Source organism: Lontra canadensis, unplaced genomic scaffold (assembly GCF_010015895.1).
Source record: "Lontra canadensis isolate GAN:19392208 unplaced genomic scaffold, GSC_riverotter_1.0 scaffold95, whole genome shotgun sequence".
Lineage (NCBI taxonomy): Eukaryota > Metazoa > Chordata > Mammalia > Carnivora > Mustelidae > Lontra > Lontra canadensis.
Genome location: NW_022631089.1, coordinates 2,287,473 through 2,299,540, shown reverse-complemented (window position 1 = coordinate 2,299,540; position 12,068 = coordinate 2,287,473). Strand labels below are relative to the sequence as shown.

At 33.3% G+C, this 12,068-nt stretch overlaps 1 non-coding gene and 1 pseudogene across 1 annotated transcript; both read right to left on the bottom strand.

Moving 5' to 3' along the window:
* Positions 1 to 6,868: 6,868 nt before the first annotated feature.
* Positions 6,869 to 7,341, bottom strand: LOC116854818 (annotated as a pseudogene).
* Positions 7,230 to 7,363, bottom strand: LOC116854840. The gene has a single exon (XR_004380229.1). It is a non-coding gene; the product is annotated as a small nucleolar RNA SNORA70 (small nucleolar RNA).
* Positions 7,364 to 12,068: the final 4,705 nt, after the last annotated feature.

Below are 12,068 nucleotides of genomic sequence, written 5' to 3'. Positions count from 1 at the left end.
TCAATCACTCTTTCTTAGTGGCACAGAACTAAAAAGTACTGTATTCTAGATACAAGTGCCCAGATAGTGGAGTCTCTTTCAGCCTAGCCTGCTGAGTTGCCTCGTAAATCGTAGTTTCTCCAATGACCATTTAGATTTGTAGAAGGATTTACCTAAGTGTTAAGTCACTGAGGTCAGAGAGTTGTTTGTTGTCACAGCATAACATAGTCTGTGCTGACTGAAACAGAAGTTTTCTCCCTTCATTATGTTTTATTATCTTGTCTTTTTCCCTGCAAGGATGAATAGTGTTTTCATTAAAACTAAAAGGGCCTGCATATTTATTTGAAGATACCAAAAGAAAGAACTAGCTAGTGGGATTGACAATTCTTGCAAAACACCCAAAAGTGAAAGAGTGGCAGAGAAAGAAGAGAAAGACCCAGGGGTCTGGGATTATGGTTCCCATTCCCAATCCATTCCTTCTTTTGGGAAGTCCTTCCTAATCCACTTCAGAAAAGGGTCCTAGCTTTTCTGGCTTGTAGTAAGAGGCAAGAATTATAATTCATGTAATAATCTTCCTCAATTGCTAGTAGTCTGTACCAGTTGTGAAAACCATAACAGTGAGTGTTATTTTCCTTAGTAAAATAATAGCTTCACTTAGTGGCATAGTTAAACATGGCTGTGAACCACATTACGAGTAAAATGTGGTTTAATTAGGTTGATTGTGACCATGCCTGTGGAAGTAAGGTCAGACAGCTACTAAAACCAAGACTCACTCAAGCATGAAATTTCACTGTTGTCCTGTTTTGTTCTAACACATTATTCCAGTACTTGAATTTACTCAATATTTTCTCCAAAGAGTCCATTCTGTTTCTTCTTTCTTTTTTATTGTGTAAGAATATCAACTCTACCCTCTATTCTTTATTATTACTGAATTTTCATGTCCTGTTAATAAATCATTCTGTATACTGAATGAGATCTAACAAATTTTTGCATACATATGTATGTCAAAATCAGTTAAAATAAATAAAATTACATATGTTTATGTAGTAAAATATTAAGCCAATCAATTAACACAAAAATACAATTGAACTTATATTAGTGGGACAGTATAACAGATGCAATTTTTTAATTGATTGATGGTAATATTGATCATTCATTACTTACAAAATGGTGACCTCCACACTGTATTGGTAAATAACTAACTTTGAGGGCAACAAGTATGAGAACTAGTTGGATTGATGTGAAATTTTTATGGGGTTACAGCTCATGTTTCACTCATTAACATTTATGTTGGATATTTGGAACTTGATATTTTTCATATCATTCTGTTCATCACTTTATTCACGATATGCCATTTACAGAGAATTCTGTTTTATATACATGCATTGACACCAGAGATGGAAAGGTTGCCAATAACATAGCTGGGCAGAATAAGTGAGAATAGGATAGGTCAGGCTCACTCTGGCAAGAAATTGGTTGTTACAATGGATCCAAATTTATTTTGGGAATTTGTTATAAACCACTAGATCAAAAACACCATGAAGTTGAGGAAATGGTCTGTGAAATAAAAAGAGCCTGTGTAAAGGGGAAGAGAACTGATGAAGGATTTTAATTACCTAGGACATAAAGGAAAAATCTAAAAATTATGCTGCTCAGAACTACATAATGCTATCTCATAGTCAAGCATATTACTTCTATCACCTTTCTTTCACTCAAATTAAGACAAAACTTTTGTATAATCTCAAACTATACATATATTTTCAAATTACTTGTTTAGTTTTGCATTACTGAAAGTTGTGATTTCTTTTTAGTTGGCAGAGATATTCTGAAATTTTTATTAATTTGGCTGCTCAATGATGATGAAAAATAGAAAGATGATTAATAGTGATTATACACCCATAAAATCAATTTGTCACATTCACGAAGTTTTTCACTGAATATAATCCAAATTAAAGTTGATTTTGCAGCTTTTCTCCTAGTTAAAAAATAATCCTTTGATTATGATTGAAAGGCAGATCTAAAACAGACCAGAAATCTGTTAATTTGTTATTAGGAAAATCAAATTGAAAATAAATTAAATTAATATGTGTAGTTCAAAAAAAGAACCACGAGTGCTCAGCACATTTAGAGTAGAAAAAGCACTAAAAGTCTACCTAGATACGTTTTGGGATATCTATATTGTTGAGTGTTGAAAGGAAAAACAAGGTAATGAAATGTCAAAAGCCCAAAGCTGAATTTAAATAAAAGCACTCCAACTAAATAGCCAAATGAATTTGAACAGAATATAACATTATCACAACTATGCCCTTTACCTTAATTTACTGCTACCACTTTGTCTTCAGAGGGGAAAAAAAAATAATGAAGAGTTAGAGAAGGTATTTGCAACCAGCTAGAATTTCATCGGTCTAGATTCTAAGTGCTAATTGGTATAACTCCCTAGATAGGCACCTCTTATCATACACCAGGTCAGTGAAGTTTGGGCTTCTATAGGAAAATCCTAATCAGCATATATGAGGCATTATTTTCACCAATCACTGTTATTCTTCAATAGTAAATTAATATATACATATTTAATAATTTTTGTTTGTTTGTTTGTAAGGGAATAAAAGCATCTTGGTGTGTTGGGTTATAAAATAAATAGTTTGTAGGTGGATTCAAGCTGGGTGATTTCTCATCTTCTATGAGTATGACAACCCAGGTTCTAGAATATAGAATTATTTTACTCTACCATAAAATATTGTAAAAAGCTACAGTGTTCTTTTGTATTCATTTCTGGTTACTTTAAGTTCAGTGTTATAAGATAGGAAATCTTGAAAACTTACTCCAGAAATGTCACTTCCTCTGATAAAATTTAGAGTAGTACATTGAATAAAACTCAAGTTTCTGGAAGTTTCCAGCCCGAGGTCATAGCCCAGCACTGCCATTTGTTAGCTATGACCCCTTGGGCAAGTTACTTATATTTTCTTGGTGTTTTAGTTTTCTTATCTAGAAAATAATAAATCGACCTTTCTTACTGGGTTATTGAGCTAGCTAAATGAAATAATAACATAAAATGCTTAGAATGATGCCTAGCATGTGGCAATTATTGTATGAAAGTGAGATTTCATTATCTTTATGCTGTAATTTTACTTTGAATGTCAGAGATAAATGGTTCTATCTTAGAGTGCATATTGTTTCAATGACAAATCTGAAATGATCCTAGGGCTGGATGTCAAATACTATAATTGGTTCCCTCTTGGGTCCACAGACTTTGGTGTTCCTAAATGTATAAATTTATTTCCAGGGACTTGAGAGAAATCTGTATAACTCAGTCATTATTTTAGCATTTCAAGGTATTTTGGGCAGTCATTTCTAAATCTAGCTGGCAATGTACAGGAGAGTTTTCTCCTTGATACAAAAGTGAGCCAGATTTTTTTTTTTTTTAAGTAGAACTACTCCTAACTTCTATGCTAGATTCTCAGTAATAAAATTTTTCTCTGTGTTTAATATGGAGACTCTCTTTTTCCCTTTGGAAAATTAACTTTGCTAAAAATACAGTACTACTTAGTTCACTTGAACAAACATGAAATAGTGGGGCATTTTTTTTTTTTTTCAAGCAGTTTCCTCTATTGCAATCTGGATAAGCATACTAAAGCCAAATTGACTCTACAGAATATTATGGTTATAAAGTCACATATAAGTTAAAGTAGAGACCAATAGTCATAGCATTTGGCAATGTTATATTCTCTTCCTGGGCATTCCCTATACCACATGGGTTAAGAAATCCATATCAAGTGATACTCAGAGTTTATGGGTTTTACAATATTCTTTGAAATCCTTTAATTGTAAAAACTTCCAGTGTTGTCTCCTATAACCCTCACCTTCTTGAGAACCAAGCTTCAAAGTCTATTTGGGAAAATGGGATTTGGAGGCAAACTTAAGAAACAAATTGTTGCTGACAACATTGTCTTTTTGTTTTGGAGTGTTTCTGATCCAAACCCATCCTGTGAAATCTTGACACTATAAATTCTTTATCCACTAGACTTCAAAAGTCTGAGTTGACTAGATACCTTGGGATCTATGACAAAACCCCAAATTACTAAATATATATTTCAGATTTGTTTGGGGGTAGTTGTGAGAAAGACTTAAGTAACCTGTGAGTTTCAAGTCCCAATTTGCTAATAGTACAAAAATATACATGTGAAGCAAACCTACTTTAAGTGATTACAATGATTTTAGTTTCAATATTTTGATCTTTAAATTACCATTATGGCCAAAGCCCATATTTTCCTCAAGTCTAAATAATATGCTAAATATGGCCTTCTTATATTCTTTCCATTCTACATATGGAAAAAAAATCTACTTCTTAATTAACCATAAGTACTTCTTTTTTGTTGTTGTTGTTGAATGTTATATGTGGGAATTACAAAAATATCAACAATTAACAGAAAAGCATTTATGACCCTCAGTCACCAGTTTAATTGGTTATGTCATGGACAAATAAGAGAATCATAAAAATGATCCTTTATCTTGGGTATAGATATAATACTCAGAAGTAAGGCAACAAAGAGTTTGGATTTGTCCTTTTTTTTTTTTTAAAGGTTTATTTATTTTAGTTGAGGGGGCAGAGGGAGAGAGAATATTAAGCTGATTCCACACCCAGTGCAGAGCCCAATGGTGGGCTCAATACCACAACCCAGAGATTACCACCAGGCAGAAACCAAGAGTCGGGCACTCAACAGACTGCACCACTCAGGAACCCCAATTTGTCTTTTTTAATCTCCCAAAGTCATGGAATTCTAAGGCTATTAAATTGGCAAAAAAAAAAAAAAAAAAGGAGAGACAGAAACACTTATAATAATAGGAAATAATTGCATATGAGTAAGTACACAAAATTACATCAGAGAATAGAAGTAATTATCTAGATCTTCACTGTAAATTCCCCAAATAATTTTCATCTGCTTATAAAAATATTTGAGGCAATATTTTATTTCTGAAAAATAATGCATTTATTTTTGCGTTTTACTGAAACATTATTAAAATACTTATAAACTTATAGCTATATTGTCCACAAATTACCACATTTTATATACCATTAAGTTAAATTATTATTATTGTATTGTAAAATTTTATTTATTTATTTGAGAGTGAGTGAGAGCACAAGAGTGAGGTGAGGGACACAGGGAGAAGCAGACTCCCCACTGAGCAGGAAGCCCAGTGTTGGGTCAGTCAGAGATCATGATCTGAGCTGAAGGCAGATGCTTAACTCACTGAGCTACCCAGGTGCTCTATTAAGTTAAATTATTTACAGTCATATAAAGTAACTCAAAATTTTTAGGACAATTTTGAAAAATGAAACAATATTTTGGACATAAAAACTAAGTCTTTGGGATTTAAAAATCTCTCAGGTTAAAATGATTATAATCTCTTCTAGGTATTTCTGTTTCAAAATGCTTAATTTTTATATCAAATGTTTAATTATAATAACAAAAGCATGGAAACAAAATCAATGGCAAAGATTCTACATTTTTTGGCTTAATAACACTTCTTATGAAAGAAAAATAAATATTCAAGTGTACTAATTCTTTTCTTAACAAGGTAAACTATCTGCATATAGAGTACTTCTCCACAGAGAACAGAAGACAAAATCATAGTGGAATATTCATACATTTTCTTGGTGCTAATAATCCAATTTGTTTGCTCATTTTTGAGAAAATTATAATTCTTGCCATAAGCATGGCATTAGTTTCATTCTACCTGATTAACTCATGATCTTGACAAAGTTTTACAAGACACACAGAAGAACAATAAGTAAGTTAGAACAGATAAAACATTAGGATAGGAAAAACTACCTAACTCCAAAAGGCAACTTTTTTCATAATTTTGTAATCTTAAAATGTAATTTGAAGTAATATGTGTATATTTCCCTAGGAATTATTTTATATTCATAGCTATCTTATGCCTGAAGTTATTTCCTTTTTTTAATGTGAACAAAGAATTTGATCCTTGGCAAACATCTCATGAGTATATGAGCTCAAATATTTCAGTTAAATATTATTTTTTAATTTAATACATTAAGATAACAGAGAAAAATATTGAAAAATCAGAAATTGAATTTAAAGATAATGAAGTTCTTTATTATCACTATCTTTACTGTTCTGCCATAGTGGAACTTAACTTCTTAATAAGACCATTATAGACAATGCATTATTTGTATTTGACAAGCAATTAGAGACTTTAGCTACCCTAGTATTAAATTGTTTTTTTTCCCTCTCTTCTTAAAAAGTTTAAATACCCGTTAATATCAGTTATTTAAATGAAAAAAAATTGGCTTATTGAAATCAAATAAATAAATATTTTGTGAAACATCACAAGACAACACGGCAAAGACTAATTTTAAACGAAGGTCTTCTCTCTGATTCCAGTCCTTGATTATCAAATAATAAAACATATTTAAAGTACCTACATACATGCTATCAATAAGAAGCTACTATTTTATTATTAAAATTTTAGTATGCAATATTTCATCCATAGAATAAAGGGAAGTAACATTTATAGTTTACCATAGGGAAACACTCGCATATACACCACTCAAATTAAAAATGAAGATCCTATACACTCTTGCCCTTTGACCACCCAGAGAAACCACAATCCTGGATCTTATGTAGACCACTGTCTTACTTCATGCACACTCACAAAAACACATACATGTACACTCACACACACAAATCACAACTACAGGAATTCCTAAAAGGAAAAAATGCTGTTTAATTTTAGTTGATTTTAAAAAATGGCTACCATGCTGTATGTATTTTTAGGGATTTACTTCTTCTTCTTCTTTTTTTTTTTGACAGGAAGTTGGATTTATTGGTAGGCATAAATATGATGGGAAGGGGTAGTGCCAAGGTTCTCATGAGTGCAGAGCCCTCCATTTTCCAAGGGACCATGATTAGGGATGTATTTGACCCCACAGCCATCTGGGATAAGCTGCTTTTCAGCCACCATGTCTCAAATTCATCCGCATTGAACTTAGTAAAGCCCCACTTCTTGGAGATGTGGGTCTTCTGGTGGCCAGGGAACTTGAACTTGGCCCTGTGTAGGGCCTCAATCACATGCTGCTTGTTCTGCAGCCTGGTATGGATGGACATGATGACTTGGCCAATGTGGACCCTGGCTACTGTGCCCTGGGGCTTTCCAAAGGCATCCTACATACCTGTCTGCAGCCTAAATTGGAGATAGCCATGAGGTCAGACCCCAGCATCCACCGAAAGGGCTGTCTCCAAGGTACTTTAGGGCAACCCATACAATCAACAGGCTGCATACACTATCGAGGAGGCTACTGTTTGCAGCCATGGCACACTGGGCCCCCATAGACAAAGAGTACAGTCGGCTTAATTGGCTTCAGAGGGATTTACTTCTTTAACTGAGTATTGTATTGTTAGGATTAACTCATTTCTTTTGAATGTCATATAATCTTTAATTCTATAAGTATAACAACCATGGAAGTAACACAACTATTTATTAGACTATTTACTGGACTTTTTTCCCTTCAACATTTTACCCTTTTTAATTAAATTAATTTGCATACAATGACATTTACCATTTTTAGTGTAAATTTCTGCAAGTTTTGAAAAGCACTCATAGTTACCTGGCCACCACCACAATGAAGATATATAACAGTTAAAATACTCCAAAACTTTTCCCATGACATGTTGTGGTCAACCTCCAACTACCAACCTCTGGCAACACTGGTATTTTCAGTTCCTATAGTTTTTCATTCTCCATAATGTCCTATCAGTGGAGTTATAGTGTATATAGACTTTGGAGTCCACGTGATACATTTGTGTTTCATCCATGATTTTATAAATTTAATAAGTTTTTTTCTTCTTCTATAGACACTCTACAGTGTGTTTATTGAGTCACCAGATGAATGACATTTGGGTTGTTACCAGTTTAATGATTATAAATAAATCTACTATGAACATCCACTTGCTAGGTTTTATGTGAACATGTTTGCATTTCATTTAGTACATATATAAAGTGAGATTCCTGGAACATAAGGTAAGTATATGTTTAAGTTTTTAAGAAACTGCATAACTGGTTTTCAAAATGACTGTACAATTTTGCTTTGCCACCAACAATATAACAATTCCAGTTGTTCTGCAACCTAGCCGACCTAGTCACATTGAAGGAGACATTTTCCTTATTGTTGCTGCTATTGTTTTCTTTTGTTTTTCCTATTTCAGGAGGTGTAGACTAACTTATGGTGCTTTTAACTTGCATTTCGCTCTTGACTAATAAAGTTGAGAATTTTTTACATGTTTTTCTGATTTTTAATTCATACCTGATACATATCAGGCATTCAAAAACATTCTGAAAAAACATTATTCCAACAGCTTTGGAAAATTTTCTTAACTTTCTCCATCATAAAAAAGGAGTTCAGTTCTTTTCTCTTCATAATGATTCAACTTTCTTTCATGGTTTTATACTAAATGAATACAAAAAAGAAAGCCAAAAGTTAACTGCAGTGAATGTTGTTATACTAAATCTCTCCCTAGGAAGTATTCTAACAATATTCTACTAAACATATTTAGCAATTTAAGTCCAGAATTTAATACATATGGCAGAAATAATTAATTCATAGATTAGAGAAAAATACTCCAAATTATCAAAAATTGAAAATGAATCTGAAAATAAACCTGAAACTTACCATACTTCTTTTATTTTCCTCAAGTACCTTTTGTGTTTTTAATTTTATTAGTCTTTCACCATGAATCTTCCAACAAGACTATTTTGGAATCTTTAAAGCTTTTGGAATCTCCTGCAGATAAATTAAAACAGGCATCCCATTCTGTTTATTTACTTTGGGAGCCCTTACTTTCAAATGTATCTCTTAAATAAACATCTTATCTAATTGGAACACTTCCCATAATGGCCTCTATAATTCTCGGTTATTTTTAATACATTTTTTCATCTTTCTAGATGTCTGCCAACTTCAATGACTGTAGTTATTAGACATAAAATAAGCAGGTGCTGGAAGGTAGCAGAGTTGACTCTTTAGAATTTAAGGATCTCATTAGTTAAACTCTAGGTTTCTCAGAGCCCAGATATCACCTAAAAGGGATGTGTTGCCAGATTGGGGATCGTTTACATTTCCTTGTTGCACAGACGTTTTCTTGAGTTTGGTAGGTGACCTGGGGTCGATCTAATCTGTTTCATAACCAACTTATCCTTACTATATGAATCTTCCTTTGGTAGTGAGTGCTCTGACATCTTTTTAATGCTGAACCCATGCCCACCAATTTTTGCAGTTTTCGGCTTCTGAGATCCCACTAGCAATAGCTTTTATTTACACAAGACAAGAGAGACATTTACCTTAATATATCAGCTGTACTGGGCCCTGGCCATAAGAAGGCCTTGTACATATCACCACCAATTCCCATGGAACCTCACTGAGGTTTTCCACCTGGGTAATTGTGGCATGAAAGGCTAAGGGCTTGGCTCCTGCAGGCCTTTCTGCCAGCCCATGCTGACCTGCCCTGCAAAGGAAAACCATTTAGATTCAGCGCTCAAAAGCAAAACCCATTGGAGCTCAGACCCAAAGGAGCTTACCCACAGCCCCAGGAAAGGAGAAAGTGCTTTCAAAGGATTCACAGGTACCATGCTTGTGTTTCTCATTCTTCCCCATATGCTGCTGATATTTGCTTCAGATCCTGTTGCTGCTTCCAAATCTGTTAAATAACAAAATCCAACCAAGTAAATTTGAATCTAATTGAATCTAATTCAAGTAAATTTGAATCTAATTTAATTAAATGATTCATGAGTGGGGTAACACCCCATCTAACAAGTAGAGAGGCGCTCCCCTTAGCACACTTCTTCGAAACTCACAGATTATGCCTGTTGAACTATGCTGACATTGGGAGCTTCTGTAAATTGGTATTTGTTTGTTTGAATCACGTCGTTATGGGAATTTTAGTATCTGGCATTAATCACCATTTTGTAACCATAGTTACTTCTGATAATTTCAAGTTATTCATGCTCTGGAACATAAAATAATGCCTTATAGACTAATTGCATTAGAATAATAGTTAAATGCTACAAGTTCTTCTAGTGCAAGTTTGACCTACATTTAGCCCAGCAAAGCTAATCAGGTAGAGAAACTTAATCAGTGAATCTAATCAGCAAAAAAACTAGGACTATGCTTATAGACATTAGACCCTTTTTACCAGGAAAATGAAGTAGTAGTTTTTTAAGTGGCTACAGTTAAAAACATTTTTTTTTATCAATTTCCAATTTTGTATCAGTCCTATCCTCTAGAAAGTTTAGTATTCACTGGATTGAATTCAGCTTTATGCATACATTTAAAAAGCAAATACATAGAACTACTTTGTCTTTGCATTAAGGCATGCCAAGTATACACTATCAACCTGATAGGTTTAGAGGAAAAAATTATAATTGTAGAAATAAAGTAGTATTTGAATTGATTTTTTTCTTGAAATACATACCTCCTTAGCCACAATGCATTGTGTAAATTAATTGATGTAATTGAATTACAAAAGAACAGTTTTGCTTCATTTCCCCTTGATTTATTTTAGCTCTAGTAAGAAAAAAAAACAACAAAAAAATCTCTTGATAATAAATGACGAATACTTTAAAAGTGTATAGATAGATTAGTATTTAACAATGTAGAAAATGGATTATTTTAAAATAAATAATACCAGAGTTTCACTCTATGTATTGTTAGAAAAATCATATGTGCATGAACAAGCTTACATGCAAAGATGTGCCACATCATTATAAATACAAAATCATTATTTTTTCTTCCGTATTTATCATGGTCACCAAAATTTGTATGCAGCCACAGTTCTTGTTAACTCATAAGACAATGAATCCTAGATAGTAAATGGGCCCAATGTAGAAAAGAAAAAAGATAATAGAGTGATATATGTGGCAATCCCTAAACCAGAATAGCTTTTCTTAGGACTGTGTCAGTTCATGTTGTCTAGGGCTTAGTTCATTTTGCCATCTTCCTTCTAAGAGCAGATACCACATTACAAAACTGAGATTTAAAAATGGAGTTTCATTATCCACCACACAGTTTGAAATATGACTGGTACAATAATTTATGGATTATTTATTGAAATCAGTGGCAACACCTATTGGCCTCAAAATACATAAATGAAGAGAAGATGTTAAAATCTTTTAAGCAGCAGAAATATAGTGAATACCTAGTTGCTGAATTTCTGTAAACTGACACTTAATAAAGTACTCTAGTGGGTGTCAATATATGACAAAATCCTTCCTGGCAACTACATCTTTAAATCATAAATCTTCTGACACATCTTGTCAAAAGGGTTTATTTAGTATTTAGTTTGGAGCTATGTCAACAAACACTACATCCCTGGGACCAAATTACCACATTATATATCGCAGACAAGTATGTGTCTCAATAGAATCTTTGAAAGATGATGATTTTCCCAATTTTGCAATTGCACAAATAGTAGTTATTTACCTGCTTACACATAATATGGAGGGACAAATCTAGAAGGGTTTCCTGGTGTATCTGATTACAAAAATCTTTAATTTTTTGTGTTATGCTACAATATCTCACGTTAGCCTATATTCAAATATAGAGATGAAAGAGGGAAAATTTTGCAGAATTTTGGGCATGAGGTTGCCTGGTATGCTTGTTAATATTACAAATCCTGGAGCCCTAGTGCCTGGATATGTGAGGGTTTTTCAGAGAAACAGAACCAGTATGAGAGTCTACCTATCTATCTATATATCTATCTATCATCTATCATCTATCTATCGAAGGATTGGTTCACATGATTATGAGGCTGAGAATACCACAATATACCATTTACAAGCTAGAGACCCAGGAAAGCTGGCAGTGTAATTCCAGTCTGAGTCCAGAAGCCTGAAACCAGGTGAATAAATAGTATCAATTACAATCTGTGTTGAAAGACCCGAAAACCAGGAGTTTAAGTCCCAGTCCAAGGGCAGGAGAAGACTGATTTCTGAGTTAAGCAGTTAGGCAAAGAGATAGTTTCCCTTCCAACCCCATATCCAAGGGAAATGAAAACATGTCCACAAAAAAAGTGTGCATG